The sequence below is a fragment of the Ambystoma mexicanum genome, chromosome 10 (genome assembly GCF_040938575.1).
Source record: "Ambystoma mexicanum isolate Mex_15411 chromosome 10, UKY_AmexF1_1, whole genome shotgun sequence".
Classification (NCBI taxonomy): domain Eukaryota; kingdom Metazoa; phylum Chordata; class Amphibia; order Caudata; family Ambystomatidae; genus Ambystoma; species Ambystoma mexicanum.
Window position 1 is genome coordinate 1,179,550,933 of NC_090932.1, and position 18,965 is coordinate 1,179,569,897.

The 18,965-nt window shown below is 48.9% G+C and overlaps 1 long non-coding RNA gene across 1 annotated transcript in view; it reads left to right on the forward strand.

The window, feature by feature from the left end:
• Positions 1-256: 256 nt before the first annotated feature.
• The window catches only part of LOC138492152 (uncharacterized), a 181,652-nt gene continuing 162,943 nt past the window's right edge, over positions 257-18,965 (forward strand). Inside the window, exon 1 of the long non-coding RNA XR_011276151.1 lies at positions 257-392. This is a non-coding gene — a long non-coding RNA (uncharacterized lncRNA). The remainder of the gene's footprint in view (positions 393-18,965) is intronic.

Here is an 18,965-nt window from a genome sequence, read left to right on the forward strand (position 1 = left end):
AACCATGCACCTAATGTAATTAGCACGGCTACTTCCATAGACCCTGTGCACATTATGACATGGCCGCCACTTTTTACTCATAGCCAACACGACTTCCAAGCGTTCCCATAACAACCTCATATCAACATAGCTACTCGCTGTGCAACGCACGTCCCCGCGGCTTCACAGCGTTTCAGTGCCAGTCACTACAAGATACAAGGTAAGCACCAGATAATTTTAAGATTCTGCAATCTGTTCAGAATGATCACAATGAGTGACCTTCCCCCGTAATTCCAACACTTTCAGATCTACTTTGAGAGATTGTGCCAAATGCCGCTGGTTACATTAAGCAACACCGGGAGAATCCCCAGACACACGTTACACATGCAGAAGCCACGCAACTAAGAATAGAGGTCAGTTTTAACTACATCCTTCTTTTTTCATCTTATTTTTGTCTGACCTTAGTGCCATTAGTAATATACTATCGTTTTTCTTCTAACTCTGCGATTTCCTCACTCCAATTAATCACCCTGACCCATATGTATAATTATCTATTTCTTTCACTAATCACTTCAATTAATGCCGTTGATACACGCTTTTTTGGTGCTACATATGACAACATGGGACTAATACATTTACTTATGGGGACAAATTCGCTCTTGTACTGTCAATCAATGGGATGTGACAACAATGGCTACCATAAATGCTAATGTTTGGAATGGAAAATGTACGTGGAATGAGCATGGTTATTACTACACCTGTGTAACATTAATTCATGGACTGTGGCCAAATATGGTCATTTGAATATTGTTTTACTTTGGTGATTTTTAATTTGTGTTATAATTATTGAAACCAGATTAATAAGGCCCTGATGAAGGAAGTTTATTCCGAAATGCATTGGCCTTCCTTATGGCACCTACATGAATAGAGATTTTACAATCTCAGATTACTATGAATAAGAATTCAGTAAAATCAGATAAAACAGACTGAATATATGATTCTTTTTATTTTTGGATATATATTTACCATAAACTAAAAGAAACCACAAAGTAGTGGACAAGGGAGTGCAGCCCGCACCGCTGGCTTCACAGCCAAGGTCTTGGAACAATAGTCTTTTGCAGTGCTACTTCACGAAGGCACTTTTTTAGCGGGTTTGCACCCTAAATATTACGAACTGAGTAAGAAATTGATTAACCACTAAAGGTAGTGCACACGCACCTCAACTCCAATGAATCCCTCTTGTCCCCCTTTCTCCAAGCCCTTCCCCAAGTCCCCTATCGGCCAGCCACTTGCATCCCTATACCACCAACGCTTGTAAAACATTTTTTTAGAATCTGCTTTCCATCCCCCTATGATTTACAGCAGGCCTGTGGACATCAGCCAATATACATAAAGTGACTGCAGCAAAACACTGAAAAAAACCAAAAAAACTGCACTTGTTATTTGCATGCAATGTACCTTTTCAGTTTTGGCAATTAACTATAGTGCCACCGATAAGCCGAAACTATACCATTGGAATACAGCTAGGAAGGGCATGGGATGTTAGGAGGGTCACAGGGCCATTCCCATCCAAAATACATCCTCATGGGATCTCTTCGATTCGCTCTATAATGCAGTCTCATCCAACTTTCTACTGTATTGGGCCTACGGTGTCATTTCTGAACTGTCTTCTGAGAGTTAATTACTTAATTGCAGCTGTAAATATGCTACTGGGGTAATACAAATGGCTTTATCAAGTCTACCTTCTGCCGCTGGATTTATAAGCAATATTTGCATCTGTTCCGTGGTCTGAAGTCCTGTTAAAAACAAACACTGGCAAAGTCAACCATGTTGCCTTGTATATAGGTATTGGATAGGAATTTGCCAGGCAATGACATCATATGTTCAGGTACTCATGCCATTTTCCTGCCGTTGTCATTTTACGGTCAGGTAGTAACATTATGGCAGTGCCTGGCAAAAAAATATTGCATACCTACACAAAAGCCAAAACTGATGGCTTTGCAAATGCGTGCGTTTACTTAGGGCAGTGCCTGCTTTCACATGCTAATAAAGGAGGCGGCTGTTACGGGATTGTGTGTGAAGTGGCTTTGCTTTCTATTGTGGTGCGGCTTGACATAGTAGCTGCGTACGTGCTAACAGCATTTGGAGGTCCCTTCCTCTAATTTTATTTGCAGCTGTTGGCTGAGAGTTGGTGCTGGTTTGGAAATCGGAGATCAGAGAGCTGAAACGCCACCAAAGCGCCTCTGCCTGCATCACCTTGATAACTGGAGCTGTATCTATTGTGGACTGAAGCCCATTAGAGTCCTCTGTGTCCTGGGTTGCCGGGTAGCGGGCTTGATGCCGCAGCGGCCTTGGCGGCGAGTCCCCCTGACACCTCCAGCAGTCAGTGCTATAATACTGCAGCCACAGTTTGGGCCGGCATTGGTTTCACCTTCCCTATGCTCTTCCCCTTGTTTTCCTTTGCCTCTACCCCTGTCCCCCTCCCTTATATTTTGATGGGAAACCTGCATTGTTTGTTGCCGAGAGTCGACAACTTGTTGAGGGGGCTCTTTCTTTACATATTCGTGGGGGCGTACATGGGGAAGTGCCAGTAGAGAAGGCCATCAGTGCCAACTTCAAGGGTGAAAACCACCCCCTTTTGAATTAAAAACACTTCAGAAACAGTTTCCCACTCCCTTTGACCATGGTGACGGTCGAGCTCGCCCTTTAAAACATTGCCATTAGCTTTTGACGTAACAAATCTGATTCCACCCCCTCCTTTTCAAGGGGAGAACAGAGTGGAAAGAGAGTGATCTGTAGTGGTCCGATGGGGATCAATGAGATTGGCGGCTTGGTGGTACGACCCTTTACCTGATAATATTAAGGTAAGCCTGCCTTTCCCACCCCCCCTACATTGGTACCGAGTCGGACAGCAACTCATCTTTTTGATTCTTGCGGCAAGCGGATGGGGGGGCGGAATAAAAGTACAATGCCGGGCAGGGCTCCTAGTAAGCCCCGCAATTACAATCTAAGAAAGCGTAAACCCTACGGGAAAGTAAACAGATATAAACAGTGTGCACCCAAGGAGATGGATCAGCATACCTCTATGATGGGCGGGGGTAATGAGCATAGAGAAATCTGTAACCAGCTCTCCCCTCCACCCAGAAACAGTGGCTAAGGGAGCAATCACCACCTATTTTAAAGTGGGTACTAAGTTGGCATTGAGGTCGGCTGGTATTGAGTAACATGTGAGTGCTGCTATGGAGGGGCCACAAATTGCTTATCCTCATTGCCAAGATCATCAGATATCACCAGGGGACATTGATAATAATTCTCTCCTATAGCTGTGTTATTCCTTATGCAACGAGGGAAGTATGGTACCCCCTTTGGCAGGCTCTTCAATTTAACTAACGGAGGCAAGGCCCCAAGACAAGAATGATGTGCAGTACGAACAAAGCGCCCATGAGTAACTGTTATCTATTACCCCAGATCTGAGGCCCTCGCTTCTCCAGTGACATTGAGCTGCTCTGCTCCCGATCCATCAACATGTGATAATGATGGAAATATTAACTATAGCAGCCCAAATATAACGACCGGAACTGGGGCCGAGCTAAACAATGAAGTTCTCCATTTTGCAATAAAAATGTTGCTGAAACTTTGCGGCCACATCCATGAAAACATAACTAAACAGGGGGTAGAGTTTGGACACCTAAATACCTGGTGTAGGGATAAGTCTCAGAGGCCCTGCTCACAGGAAGCTCCTCCCCCTGTTTTGTGTATTGACAAAAGGGTGCAGGTGGGTAGCCAGGAGATCGGGACTATTGAATCGCAGGATATCCCTAATCAAGCAGAGCCATTGGCGGCCTCTTTGTTAACTCCTCTAAGCTACCATACACAGAAGCGGCAGCGCTTGCGTAAGCGTAAATCTTTGACAAAGGGTGGGGTTACCAAGGAGGTTTTACCGAGGGGGTCAACTTCAATGGTCCAGCCTTTGAACTCTACAAACATATCTGTGGTACCTATAATTCAAAAATCTCTCACTAGTTGGCTATTGAGGGTGACCACCCCCAAGACTGTAATCCATGCGAAAGTAGAGGCCAATATTGAAAACTGGGAGGAGTGTGACAGTGTAGATGATGTGTTGCCTACTCGTACCACATACACACAGAAAACCTGGGGGTGTCCTAAAGGCCCCAAGTGATGAAAAGGCTACGCCTATAGGGACGCTGTGGAATGTTCCTATAGTAAATTTTACAATTGGTGCAATAGCTAAAGACAGTTGAGAGAAGGCACTGAACCGTTCGTCACTATTGAAAATATTCGCCAAAATTCCTGCACTTCAGGTTCCTGAACGCAACAGATTTTGTTAAACCCTTGGTTAAATAGCATAGTAATCTGACTAGGATTCACTGTTTTCTTTCAGCAACATAAGCCCCGATACGGGAATCGTTAGCACATTAGCACATTTAGGCAATGATTTAGACAGGGAACCGGAGTGCAGGAAGCTAGTTGCATGCTGTAGTCACTGTAAGGGACCATATCAAGTGAGGTGACCAGAGCAATACCTACACAAATAAAGGGAAATCGGGCAAACAAAGGGTGAGATAATGTGAAGGGCTGGAACTGATTGAAGAGTCTGATACCTGGGGTAGAGTCCATTCATGGCTGATTATGTAAAGTGGACTCTTGGAATATTAGGGTCCACTCCCACTTTGTGGGAAAGGGTAATTCGCTGAATTGGCTACTTGATCATCATCTATTTATGCTTCAGAAAACCTGGTTGATTGCTCCTTTTCATTTAGATGGTTTCGTAATTTACCAGCAATATGCAAAAAAAAGGCCCTTTGGGCCTCCCTTCGGGGGGCAGAGAGTATTGGCGGTCGATATTGCGATTGAAACTAGTGGTGGGCTAAATAGACTGTTGATTATGAATCTTTATGACCCTCATGGGGGTGCAAAAACCCAAGATATATTTGTAGATCAGACTATTACTAGGTAGAGATGTTCTAAATGGCAGGACTAGGAGCGACATCCCGGGTAAACCCACGTGGCAGGTGAGGAATAAGCGGGTGCCCTGGATTATCTTTGTGCAAATAATCAGCTGCTGGAGCGGGTTTGTTAGCTATACGTATGTCCCAATACTGCTAGTGACCATGCCCAATTGCATTTGCACTTGAAATGGGAGCAGTTGTGTGAGGAATATCGGGCTGGGGGTGGTACTGAGGTAACCACCTGGTCTCCTCCACAAGACCCACTAGATCACCCTATGCCAGCATGCTCTCAGTACCCAAGGTAAAAAGGACCAGAGCAGGGGGCTCCAGTTTCCCGTACCTCGCTGCCGTACACTGGAACACCCTCCCTAGCTCCCTGCGCTCTGAACCCTCACTGACCGCCTTTCGGAAAACCCTGAAAACGACCCTGTTCATCTAACCATTACATGGCCTAGCCCTCATAATTGTAATGTATGATGTATTATGTCGTATATCTGATCACAGGTCACTGCCTTACTGTAACCCAAGGCACAACCTGCTCACATTGTAACTAAGTCTTCCTTGCAAGTAACAGTGCCACAATGCCCCTGGGCTGCCTGCGCGCTATATAAATTTAATAAATAAATAAATAAATAAATAAACAAATAAATAAGACGCAACATAATTAAGTCCTGTAATGCACTTAAGGACATGCTAATTACTGGTCCAGCTGCATTGTGGCAGTATTCTGGGGATGAAATTGAAGCATGGCTTTCTCAAACTGCCCATCAGGCTGGTCAAATTGACGGGAGAAGTCCTGTTGCCTTTAAAAGAAGAGGCCATGTCTGTTTGATCTGCCGAGAGATCCGACAAATTAAGACCTTTCGGGTAAACAGGGGCAGTGTACTTGTAGAGATAAAAAAAGCCCAAAAATAATTACTCAAATTGCCTGAAAAGAAGGAAGGTGGCGGGGCAGACCACCCAGTGGCAGAACTTATTATATGCAGTGCAAAATCAGTGGCTGAGAACAATGTGGAGAGTGCTCACTCTGGCATGGGGCCCGGGAGATACTAAAATGTTGAACCCTATCACTGAGGCCTTCCAATATACCAGTAATTATATTAAAAGAGGTTCCGGTGGGGCAATACCGTTTAGTGTTGAGAGGCTGCAGTTAAGAATTAAGGAGTTAAAAACTTCTAGATCCAGGAGGCCACCAGGGGGCGCAGGCAAAATGGCTGCCTGAGTGCCGAGCTCCGTCCCCTGCCTTGGTAAAAAGAGGAGACATTACGAATTGTGGCACCCGACACCCCACTGGAATGACTCCCCAAGCATCCGAAGTTGTAGCGCTCCTGTAGCACTGAAGAGTAAAGTGAAGAGTAAAGTGCTGCCCACGCCGGGACCAACAGTTTGGGGGACATTGCAGCAGGGACGGGCCTGGCGGGCCAGAATTAGACTGACGCCCTCTCCATTGGCACGAAGCCGGAGGCGCAGCCACCAGCAGCCGAGGCCGACGAGTTTCGGGGCCCGTGTTCCCGGCGAGGAATCAGGATGCGTCACGCTGGCCAGTGCTTCCCTGAACCGCAACAGACTGGTAGCCGGAGCGCCAACCACCAAGCCCTTACTATCTGGGTGTTAGCGGAGTGTGCAGCCCGGAGGGGTGAATGCTGGTGCCCGCACTGCATAGAGAATAATCTGTGGAGCGACACCCGGCTGCAGTGGGGGGGGAGGCTGCTGATAGCCCGACTCAGACGTCCTTGGTGTCGGGCTTGAGAAGGAACATCGGCCCCTGCTGACGCCGTACCGAGATAACGAGCAAGCAACAGAATGACACTGGTGCTGCAGAGTATCCCCAGGGCCCTGGGAAGACCGATGCTGGACTGAACATAGGTGCAGCAGTTGCGAGAAGTACACAGTCACAAGGGAGGTAAGTGGCCGCTGCCCCCCCATTCCCTCTTGTTGAAGAACACGACCACGTGTGGCTGAGACACTGGGAATCCCTCCTGCAGTGCGCAAGGAGGGGGAGCTGGCCTGGTCCCGGGGGGGGGGACTCTTGAAGCCAGGGACTAGAAGACAATGGGATCCAACTCCAACATCAGTGTGGGTTAGCAATGCGGCTCAGCCCTTAGGCGAAACTGGGGTAAGGAGGGACGCCTACCTGAAGAAACGGACCCAGGACCCAGGAGACCCGGCACCTGACACGCGGAGGACTTTTGCAGTGGCCCCAGGCCACTAATATAGAGAGGATGGGAGACCGCCACTGACACCGGGCGCAAATCGTCCCTGGGGAGCTAGGCATACCGCCAGGAGGCATAGGAGTGAGCACGGGAGACCGGGCACTGCCTGGTAAATTGGTAGCAAAAGGGACTGTCTAGGGGCACAGCACCCCTGGTTAGTGTTAAGCCTACTGACTTGCCATCACCCATCAGGGGGACTATTGGAGGCGCCCTGGACCGCCTATGAGCTGCAAAAGGTGATCTAGCACGATTTCAATACCAAAGCAGGGAGGAGATGGCAGCGGCTAAGGGAGAGCAGAGCTCTGATCCATCAAAAGTGACATACAGACTATAATGGAGGAGATCAGAGGGATGAGGACAGATATGGGGGTGAGGCTGGCAGACCTCTCAGCTAGGGTAGTCACCCTCGAGGACAAATTGGATGGGGTGAAGGCAAACCAAACCTCGACTGGGCTCCGGAGACGCAAATGGAAGCATGCTTCATGGAAATGGAGCGGCATGAGGATGAACTGCGCCTCAAGGTGGATGATATTGAGAACCGAGAGAGACAGAACAATCTCTGGTTCTTTGGGGTGCAAGAGGTTGAAGGGGAATCACCAGTAGGCCTGGAGCACAAGATACAAGAAATAATAGGGATGGTCCTAGTCTCCAAGGAAGGAGAGATGGTCACCATAGACAGAGTGCACTGGGCCAGGGGGGCGTGACCTGCGCTCAGTCCTGGCACATATGCACTACTATTGGGACAAGATGAGGATCCTCGACAAGGCAAGACATATTAAGGAGGTGGATTATGGTGACTCAAGGGTGGCTATTTTTCGAGTTCTTTTGGTGCATACATTGCGGAGGCGTAAGAGGTGTGGGGCTCTCACTAGATGGCTCCAGGAGAAGGGGGTGAGATACTGATGGGCTTACCCCTTTGCACTTTTATTCGAATGGCGGGAGAACTATACCATCTGGTGGCGGAGGAAGAGATACAACGTGTTACGGATGACCTGGTGGACTGTCGAGAAGGGTCTACTTCGGAAGGAGGCGGATAAGGACTAGAACTTAACCGGGGCCCTGGGGCCCAGAATCGGCATGAGGAAAGTGCAGGGCAGAAGGGGTCTGGAAGTTCCAGAAGCTTAACACCCCACCACCACAGAATGATGACACTTGAGAAGAGCCTGAAGATTTTAGTTTTTTGATTCTCCTTGTTTATGGGGTGTACCTTGGACCCCACACAGGTGTTCCATTAGTGTTGAGAGGGTTGGACTGGAGGAAAGATCGGCTTCTGATTGTGCAGTTAGATTTTCTGATCATGAAACTGAGTTGTGGGGTGGGAGGGTAGAGGTGTGCAGAGGGGGCCCCTAGTTGTTTGAGGAGGGGATCCGGGCATTGGGAGAGTTGGTTTATCATTTGAATAAGAGGCGGGTATGGGAACTGTCCAAGGAATGCGGTGGCAGGAGGGCTGAAGGGGCTGCCTGGCATGGTAACCAAGGCAGGAGTTGCATCCCTGATGGTTCCACGGATGCGCCCAGCATGGTTGGAACACACACTCAAATCCCTCAGATTAGGCTAGGGGAGATGGGGCGGGAGGGGGAAGGTGGAAGGAGATCGGAAGGCAGGGGAAACAAGGGAGGGAACCTCATGCAGCTGACCTCATACGCAACAGGGGACAAGTACTGCTCAGGAAATATAGAGGGCAACCAGCGAATGATGAAGAAGGGTTATGGCTGAGGTGAGAGTAGGCATGCTGAACCTGAAGGGACTGAACTCCCAGAACAAGAGATCCCTAACTAGCAATATGTTCCATAAACAGAAACTGGCTATCCTCTTCCTGTAGGAGACCCATTACAGGCAGGGGGCCGAATCCGCAATAAAGGGCAAGGAGATTGGTATGAACTCCTGGTCCTCCCACAGAAACTCCAAGAAAGAGGGGGTGGGGATCCTGCTTGGTAAATCATTTAGATTGACGATGTCCAGATCAAGAGGGGCTTTGGGGTTCAGTTCCTGGCAATAAAAGGAATCCATGAGGGGACACAGCTCACACTTGCCACCCTGTAGGCACCCAATGTGGGACAGTTGGGATTTTTACGTCAGGTATTTAGCATGATGGATGGCTGGGCGGAGGGCGCTATGTTCTTGGGTGGAGATTTCAACCTGGTGGTGAACCCCGCATTGGATTGGTGCTCGGCAAAGGGGGTGCGTCTCAAAGCGGCAGCCAGAGAGAACCTGGCTTTTCGTGACCTTCTGCAAGATCACTATTGGGCGGATGTTTGGCAGGCTCACTTTCTGGGCCTGGGGGGCTACACGTTTTTCTCCCCTCCACATCAAACCTATACTAGAATAGATCTCCTGCTAATCCCAAAAGAATGGGAGTGGAGGCGTTCACATGGTCAGACCACGAGCTGGTGGTGGCAGACTGATGGGTACCTGACCTGAACCTCAGCAGTATTTTAGATGGAGGTGTAACAATACCTTGCTGAAGGAGCGGGTGTTTCGGTACTTCCTGGGGAAGGAGAAACAGGCGGACTTCGAAACCAATGACAATGGGAAGACGGGTATGGTGATGTTATGGGAGGCGGCCCAGGCCACTTTTAGGAGACAACTTATTGCCAAAGGATCTCGCAAGAAGAGAGAACGGGGGCTAATCAAGTATAGCTTTGAGAGGAGCTGAAAACGCTGTAGAGCCAGTGGGACACAGATAGGGTGAGGCTCTTGGCCAAGATGAGGGACAAGAGGCAGGAACTCCACACGGTATTGATAGGGGAGGTGGTAAAGAGAATGAGGTTCACCCGGCAAAGGTACTATGAACGGGGAGACACAGTGGGACTCTTCTAACCAATGGAGTGAGGGGCTGTAGAGTGGAGAGGAGAATACAGGGAGTACATGATACTGAGGGTTGTGTCGTGGAGGGGGCAATATCTCTGCACAGTTTGCGGGTTACTACAGGGAGTTATACACCAGGACGGTGGAGCAGGAAGTGAGGCGAAGTGCGGAAGTAGCTGGCTGAGCGGCAGCTCCCATAGCTCACAAGGGCAGAAAACGAGGCCCTAGAGGGGGAGATAACTCGGGAAGAGGTATTGAGGGCCATCCAAAGATTGAAAATGGGGAAATTCCCTGGGGAGGACGATACACTGCTGACTTCTACAAGCAATACCAAGCCCCACTGGCGGTACCCCTGGCTAAACTGTTAAATTCTATTGTGGGGGAGGGTACGATACCAATGACGTTTCTTCATGCCTTAACAGCAGTAATCCCAAAGCCGGGGAAAGACCTAACCGACTGTGCTTCGTACAGACCCATCTCCCTCCTCAATGTTGATGCTAAGCTATTCGCCAGAATTGTCACATCACGCCTGGAATCTTACCTCCCCCGACTGATCCACCCTGACCAGGCGGGCTTTGTACTGCACAAGCAAGGGGCGGACAACATGAGAAAAACACTTCATGTCCTTAACGCACGGATGGTGAGGGAGGAGGGAGTACTGTTGCTGGCCCTGGATGCTGAGAAGGCGTTCGATCAGGTGAGTTGGACCATTATGGGGGAGGTCCTCGCGTCCCTAGGGATGGGTCTGAGGTGGACGGGCCGGATGGCAGCCCTATACTTCAACCCGACCCACAGGGTGGTGGTCAATGGGTCTAAAGCACAGGCATTCCTGCTACCACGGGGCACATGTCAAGGGTGCCCGCTCTCCCCACTGATCTACGTACTGGTTATGGAGCCGTGGGCGATGGTGGTCAGGGGTACCGATGGGATAAGGGGTGTCACGGTGGGTAGGGGAGGCCTGTAAGATTAGTCTCTTTGCTGATTACGCCCTGCTTTATATCACCAAACCATTTCAATCGGTTCCCCTCTGGAAAGCTCTCTGGAAAGCCTGGTGCAATACGGGAGGATATTAGGCTTTAAAGTAAATCTGGGAAAGTCAGTGGTTTATGCGGTGGGGGGTTGCCGGATAAGCAGAAAGAATACATTGTGACGCTACCGTTCAGGGTGAAGGAATACGCCTTTCGATACTGACGATCCAGGTGACGCATCGCTTCGAGGACCTCTTTCCTAGAAATGCCTTTATGTTTTTTTTTAAATTAAAACTATTTTTATTTTGCACAACCACAATCAACAAAACAAGTCCAACAGTGCATGTCACAGTTTTCAAGCGTCAGACATATTTCGCAGAGTGGCCACTGTTCTCCCTTTACCCTCTCCCCCTTAACTCGAGCTTACTCTCCCTCGCTTCCCATCTTAATTCCTTCTAGAGGTTCATCCTCATCTGTATTTCCAGAGGAGTCCTGATCATTTGGGTGACCTTGGGTGGGTCCATACAGTGTTGCTACTCGGTGTCTCCAGGCCATTAGGGTTTCCGTTTCTCTCCCCCCCTCCCTGTTGGCCGCCTCATACCATACCACTGTTTCGGCATCTGCCCATTTCTGGAGATCATGCCACCACACCTCTATTTTGGGTCTATGGCTCGCCTTCCAACCCATGGCAATTCTTCACTTGGCTAGTATGTAGGCCAGGTCCTTCAGTCTGCTCATGTGCCTCAGCTTGCGAGGTCTTACAAAGCCCCCCACCATACAAGCCCATACAGATTCCACATTTAACTGGATTCCTTTTTCCGGTAACCAGTGGGTGATCTCACCCCAGAATTTCCCAATCTCCGGGCATGCCCAGAACACATGTACCATCCCAGCATTCACCTCCCCACATTTAGGGCATGCTTGTGTTTCTGTGCTCTTAAATCTGGCGACCATCGAAGGGGTCATATACGCTCTATGAGTTACGTATATTTGGATCTGCTGCAACCTCGCATTCCTGGACACTTTTTTGTGATATCTCTGGGCCTTTTCCCATAGCCCATCATGCATGGGCTCCCCCACTTCGTCTTCCCAATTCCGTCTCAATTGGGTTACCTCCTTTCCCACTCTAGACATCAAGAGTTTGTAGATTCGGGAGACTTCATGTCCCCCCTCCAAGATATCATAGATTGTTTCTGCAGCTTCATCCACGAGCACTGATTCAGGCCATGATTTTCTCACCCTCCGGACCACTCTGGTGTAGGTAATATATTGCCCCGGGTGTAGTCCAGTTTCATCTACCAGCTCATCAAATTCCATTACTTTCCCTTCTTTCCATAAGTCTCCCAATGTTGCTATACCCACGGGTTCCCAATGCTTGCAAATCGTCTTCCTTAGTTGCTCGTCCACCCCCCCCCCATGCCACTAGTGGCATCTGAGGGGAACATGGGGTCGGGTTCTCCATAGCCCTACAAGCCCTATGCCATACCTCCCATCCTAGTTCCAACAGCCTCGATCGCCCCCTCAATTCTGGTTTTGCCACCCATATCATCTCTTTCAGGAAAAACAGGGCACATTCAGACCTTAACAATCTGGATTCCGCTGTGGGGTCTTCCGTCAGCCATTTTGCCACATATTGTAGTTGGCTGGTCAGGTGGTAGATCTCGAAGTTGGGCAGTTTTAGATCTTTTCTATCATACGTGTTTTGCAATTTCCATAAGGCTATCCTATTCCTGGTGTTGTGCCAGATAAAGCCTCTGCATAGGCTTTGTAATTTGCCAAAGAAACGCTTGGGTATCATAAAGGGGATGTTCACAAAAAAGTGTAGTAGCCTGGGCAGTATGACCATCTTCAACAGCGCCACCCTCCCTACCATGGCCAGGGGGAGCTTTGCCCAGAATCTCATACTATTCTCCAATTTTGTTACTGCCCTCTCCATGTTATGTGTATGTTCATCTTCCACTTTGTGATAAATGTCAACCCCCAAGTATCTAAAGGTTCTAGTCTCCCAGGGTATCTGCAATACCGGTAGGTCCTCCTGTGGGATCCTTGTATATCTTCTCAGGGGGAACAGGCTCAATTTTGTGGGGTTAACTGCGATCACAGAGAGCGACGCAAATCTCTCCATTACTTCCAGAATGTATTGCAGACTTTCCTCTGGATACCTCAGGTGTAGCAGTATATCATCGCATACAGTTATATGAGATGTGGCCCCCTCTTTGTGTAAATTCCCACCGTTTTGTATTGTTGTCTCAAATATATTGTTAGGAGTTCTAGTGTGAGGATGTACAGCATCGGGGACCATTTATCCAAGATAGCTGCCCTCGTCTTGACTAATTCCACTGCAAACTTCCCAACTCCCTTCCCTCCTGCCTCCCGTCCCGTCCTCAACTGTTGCCAGCTCCATCCTTGGATCTCAGGTGACCCCGCATTTGGTCCTATCCTGGCTAAGCTAGTGCTAGGAGCCCAGCAGGCGGTTACTGCACTACAGTAACCCAACTAACCTGTCTAATGGGGTATGAGTTTGGGTTCTCTTTACCTCCCGCTCTAATGCCACATCAACTCTGCCTGTCATTGCCTTACATTCTATGTCTATAATCAAGTCCCAATGTCACAGTTTATACAGCACCTCCGCATCTGGAACCATTTTCTCGTTACTCTGTGCTGCTCTCCTTCTGTTCATCTGCTCCCGTCAAACAGTTCAGTGCGTCCAGCCACTCAGTCGCATCCTGCGGGGACAAAAAAAATATTGCTTTGTTCCTGTGGAACACCTTCAACTTTGCCGGGTACATCAGCATGTATTTGTAGCTAGCATCGTGCAACCTCCTCTTAACCGCTCCAAAATGTTGTCGCCGTCTTTGCACATGGAGTGTGTTGCCTGGGTACGTGGTAATAGACACGGATGCCCTTTGTATTGTACCTCCTTTGCAGAAATATTCCAGAATCCTTTCTCTGTCGCGATAATTTAATATCTTGGCAATGATCGGTCTTGTGCGAGCTCCCGGGGGCCTGCTCTTGTCAGAGCCCTGTGCACACTCTCCACCGCAAATCCTTGAGTGAGTGCCCCTCCTTCTATCTCTTGCAGCAGCATGGCCTCAATATCAGTGGGGTGCAATCCTTCCTGCCCCTCCGGGAGTCCCACGATACGTATATTGTTTCTTCGTGCGTGTCCTTCGGCTTCCTCAGCCCTGTTTTCCAGGTTGCTCACTTGTTGTCTCAATGCGTGGATCTCCGAGGCATGCGATGCGCAGGCAGCTGTGTTTGATTTCACTTCTTTCTCCAGTTCGCTTGTTCTTTCCGCAATTGATCTTACATCCTGTCTTAATAGATTAACGTCCACTTGTACTGCATCAATTTTCACCTCTAGGGACTCCTTGTGTGTGATCATGGCAGCCTCCAGTTTCGTTTCCCATGTCATTTTCAAGTCTGCGATGGCCTCTAAAATATGCTGATCACCACGTGCTGGAGATGTTTCTGCCTGAGCACTCTTCTCTTTATTCCTGGCCCCCTCTGATGTTTGTGGTGTCCTCCATTGTGGATTGCTTCCCCTTTGTCTTGGTGGCTTGGATGCCATTTGCCACATATTGTAGTTGGCTGTCCCAGCATTGCAGTTGGAGGCAGTTGGGGCCAGGGTATGTTTGTGCTTACGCTCTCCTGCCCAGTGCTAGGTTCCGTTTGGAGGGCTACCCATTGTGTTGACCGGGATCAAGGTGCTTCTCCCTGGGTGTAGGATACCTAGGTGCTCAGTCTTCTGCCTTCTCTGGCCTCGCCTTGGTTACTCTGCAGCACCCGCACTTCCTGGGTCTGTGTTTGGTCCATGTTCTTTGTTACTCTAGGGGGGATATCACTCCCTGTTCTCATCAATGGTTGTCTGCGTGTGCTTTTTAGAGGGCAATGCGCTGTGCGACTTTCACGCACATCTGCACAACTCCGGGTCCGCTCTTTACACCCCAGTGTCATGTCTGCCCTTGCAGTGTTTTCCTCCCACCCTGTGGGACTCTGGCTGTGTTTGTCTGAGTGCTCCTGTATTCTGAGCCCCCAATGAGTTGCTCTCCTTCATCCAGTGATCACGTATCGCTGTCTGGTTTGGTTGTGTTGCTTATAAGTTATAGGGGGCCGCCTCTGTCAGTCTTTGGAGTACCTTCCCAGCCGGTGTGTGCCCCTGCGTGTGTCTTCTTTAGCGCTGCGCCCAATGGGGCTGCCGTGCTGTACTGTGGTGTCTTCCCCTCCAATCTGTCTCGTGGTGTGCGTTCCGCGGTGCCTACTCCTTTTGCAGGTCCTGCGCCATGCAATGTACTGCATATGGCCCTTTTCGTTGGCTCTGTGTATCCGTATCAGCGTTCATGGTTGGTCCTTAGTCATGGTGTTGTGGAGGTTACAGCTGCCTTGCCAGGTCCCGCTGATTCCTGTTTCACTCTTGGCAGACCTCCTCTCATGGGCGGCTCAGTAGGGGCGAAACAATCTCGCCTTGCAATGGGTGCACGTCCGTGCATGCACCGTCTCTAGTGTTATTAGATGGTTCTTAATACGCATCCGTGCGCCGGGACCCAGGGTCGCTTCTGTGTGCGCCGGGACCCGGGGTCGCTTATGTGTGCATGCTCTCCTGATTCCACACTGTGCGACCGGGGCCGGCGCACATTCGCGACCAGCAAATGCTTTCCTCAGTGAGCGTCTGGGCTTCCTGCTGGCTATTTTCCGGTTTTGGATTCTTTGTTGCTTAAAAGGGACTTCGCCACTTCTCCCTCGCAGCGTACGGCCATCCGAGCCCTTTGTTAGACAGGACGGCCATTTTGTCCATACGTTCTCTCTAGTTTTACAATCAGTTTTCTGCAAATATCTTCTTCTGTGCGGCACGACTTAGATTGGTACGTTACATGCAGCCTTCTTTCCCATAAATGTTCCTTCATTTGGGATGAGTAAAATGTACATTGATGGCAGGCAGTCTCACGATACGTTTCGGATCCGCAGAAGCTCCGGAGCAGCCCAACCTCTCATATGGCTAGTTAGCCACGCCCCCCTGCCTTTATGGTTAATTATAAAACGAGACATGGAGAGATGGTCGACATCAGGGCTGTCGTGGATGGCACGTTTCAATTGTATAAAGATGGTGCTGCTGCCCAAATTCCTGTTCTTATTCCAGAAGTTACCAGTTGAGATCCCCTCGTCGTTCTTTGCCAAGGTGAAGGTGGCTATGCTGAGATTTCTCTGGGCAGGGACCAGACACAGGGTTGCTTACAAGACACTCGTTCTGCCAAAGCAGGGGGAAGGTGTAGGGTTCCTGGACCTAGCGACCTATCACAGGGCGCCCCAAGTTTCGCGTCCTAGTAGATCATCTGAATCCACTTTTGGACAAACAGTGGGTAGCGATGGTCAACGCAGTACTAGCTCCGGTCACACTAGATGAATGGTTGTGGGTCCCTAGAGCCTGTATGCCGAAGAGGGTGCTGCGTCACCCAGTCTTGGAGGTTTTGTCGTCCCTATGGAGGGAGGGCGGGGATAACAGATGGCTCACAACATGGCTATCGCCCCGGAGTACTGTCTGGGCCCCCCCATTGAGGGAAGGGATTGAGGAGCCATTGGCATTCCAGCTCTGGTACGAGGCGGGACTAAGCAGGGCAGGACAACTGTGGGTTGGGGGGGTGCCTTCGTCTCCTCGAGCAGGCTAGAGGAGGCCCTGGGCCTCAATAAATTGTTGCCATTCCGTTTCCTACAGCCGAAGGGGGTGCTGACAGAAGGCCGATGGGGTGAAAATTTAAGGAGGGAACCGACAGGCTTTGAAAGGTTCTTGATCACATAGACGAGTTTCCGGGGGCTCAGAGCCAGGTTGTATAAGATGATCCTTTTGTCATATTCCAGGGACCCCCTCCCAACGAAAACCAAGTGGTGACGGGATCTGGGAAGGGACATTGAAAACACATTGTGGTTACAGAACTGTAGGAGGGCTAATCGCTCCATGACCTCACTCCAGTATAGACACCAGGCCCTAAAGCTATTGCATAGATGGCACTACCCGCCAAAAAGGATAACTCGAACGAGTGAGGGATATGACCCACACTGCTGGAAGTGCCACTGGGAAAAGGGAGACTATATTCACATGTGGTGGGGTTGCCCAAAGGTCCAGACGTACTGGAGGGAGGTCCTGTTATGGATAAAAGGGGTGGACGGGATTCAGAGGGAGTTTTCACCATGTCTTTTTGGGGTACGGTTGGAAGAGGAGCCAGAACTGGAAGAGGGGCACATGTTTCAGATCATGCTGGTCTCTGCTAGATGCTGGTTGGCCCAACTGTGGAAAAACCCACTAACAGCGTTTGAAAGGGAATGGGCTTTGAGGATCCGAGCCATTTATGACATGGAATATCTCACTCATCTCCTGGACGATTCCAGGACTGACATTGAGGGCCTGTGGCTCCCCTTCTTTGAGAAATATGGGTGGTGAGGTGGAGAGGGGAGAGGAAAGTAATGGGGGATGATGAGGGTTCAACACCACTAGGGGAGGACAACATGTCCTAAGCGTCACCTGGTTTAATGCTTAAAACTGATAAGCAATGGGGGAATAAACTTTGAGTTGCTTTATGTGATAAAAATTGATAACATGAATTCCGGTCAAAGAAATGGAGGTACTGTATATGAGACATCAGTCAACCAAATATAACTTCTAGAGAGAATTTAGCAAAGTGATGAGGGAGCCCCTGAGACCACATCCCTTCAAGGATGTATGGAATTTGGACATCCTAGTGTTATTTGTAATGAAAGCCATGGGTCTCGAAGACAGACAAGAACGTATACAGGAAATGTGTGGGATCTGAAAGACATTAGATAAAACCTAGTGAAATACCATTATTTATAATTGCACTTTAATGTAGTCACAGTTAATATGAGACATACTAGTATAGCGGAAGACGCAATATAACCCATATCTGTGCAATCCACGCTATTCCAGAAGCAATAATCATTAGTAAAGTAATGTTGTACTTCTGCAGAATTATTTCAATTAACGGCCAACATGTAGACATGTACGTTGAGTGCTGTTCGACTGAGGATCCTGTGCGGTGTATACCCACTGCTCGAATCTGCAAATCCTCATTCAAGCTGCCTCGAACTTCTTACTGCAGCATTCCTTCTGTGAACATTGCTGGCTGAATTGTGGTACACACTGCATCGACCTGTACTTATTATAATTTCACAAACAACATCTAAAATAAGCACCTCTCTATTTCAGCGGAACGCAAGCTCCATGCCTCTTTCCCGGCATCACTACAAATACTCCCGTTAGCATGCATCACGCACATGCATCGTGAGAGTGCACGTTGGGTGCTGTTCGGCTGAGAAGCCTGCAGCGACAACTGAATTAGCAAAAAGACGCACAAAATCAGCTATAGTAACTGTCTTGAAAGCAACACTCTGCTTGTTTCTAAATGAAATGTATGTGTATAACTTAAAAACTGCCATCCCCCAACATGCAGACCAACTGCTCGCACTTCAATTAATAGAGCCATCTATAGTTACAAGCCATCAACCACTCCAGGGCCGATACTTATCAACAAAAGCAAAAAATCTAAAAAACAGTGTTCAAAGCCATCAACAGCTGACATCAGACAGTTTTGGCAACCTGGTATGAGTGGCCCGATTGCGAGCAGAACTACACAAGCAAAAATCTAACACTGAACAGGGCAACTCTTTGCAACCTCTAAAGTACATAGCAGTGATCGATCCCCTTGCAAGCACGACGGCTGCTCACCACACAATAGATGCAGAGTTGTTGGCTGCCCCACACGGACTAGCTCTCCTAGTCAAAATACTCACATGGTCACAATCCCAACCGCAAAAAATGGCTTGCTAATACCAACACCGATGAGCACAGAGGCGGAAATACACGTAACTGACCATACGCAAGTACCAATTTTATATTTGCAAATTGTAAAAAAAAAAAATGGCAGAGGAAACAATGATGCCTCAAAGGCCTCAGACACAATCCCACACAAGCAGGTCCTCTCCTTCATGTATTAAATATATTGACTAACACTGGAACC